Source organism: Paramisgurnus dabryanus, chromosome 24, assembly GCF_030506205.2.
Source record: "Paramisgurnus dabryanus chromosome 24, PD_genome_1.1, whole genome shotgun sequence".
In the NCBI taxonomy this organism is placed as follows: domain Eukaryota; kingdom Metazoa; phylum Chordata; class Actinopteri; order Cypriniformes; family Cobitidae; genus Paramisgurnus; species Paramisgurnus dabryanus.
Genome location: NC_133360.1, coordinates 21,160,784 through 21,161,346, shown reverse-complemented (window position 1 = coordinate 21,161,346; position 563 = coordinate 21,160,784).

Here is a 563-nt window from a genome sequence, read left to right as displayed (position 1 = left end):
ACTTCTGCTGATTGTAGTTGCTCTGTTGTGAATGATCTCTACCATAGATATGATCTCTACAGTACGTCTTTTTTTATTGAGCAACATTGAACAGGAGAATGCGGATTAATGACACATAAAGTAAATATTAAAATCTTTTTACACATTTTACACACACATTTTCAAACACTTTTGTATTCGAGGTAAATTAGACAACATCAACAGTTGTGTTTGTTTTAATCAACTCTAGCCTAGGCAGTTCACTAAGTTTTTTTGCCCTTTTTATAATTTTTTTTGTCTTTACTACTTCATTTACAAAGTGTGAAATTTTAAAAAGTACAAATACTGCAATAATTAACTAAATTAAAATGTGCTAAAATAATTCGCAAAATACTATTAAAATCGTCTTATATGGAGTGTACACTAGTATGCATGCATACTATATCTTTGAATCTGTATCATACTAACAAATCTGAAGTAATATCTTTTTCAAAGATCCACAAAATAATGAACAATTCAATAAACATGTTTCATTGCCAACATTATATCCCAAATCACAGGTTTCGTAACATTTAAAAACAAAC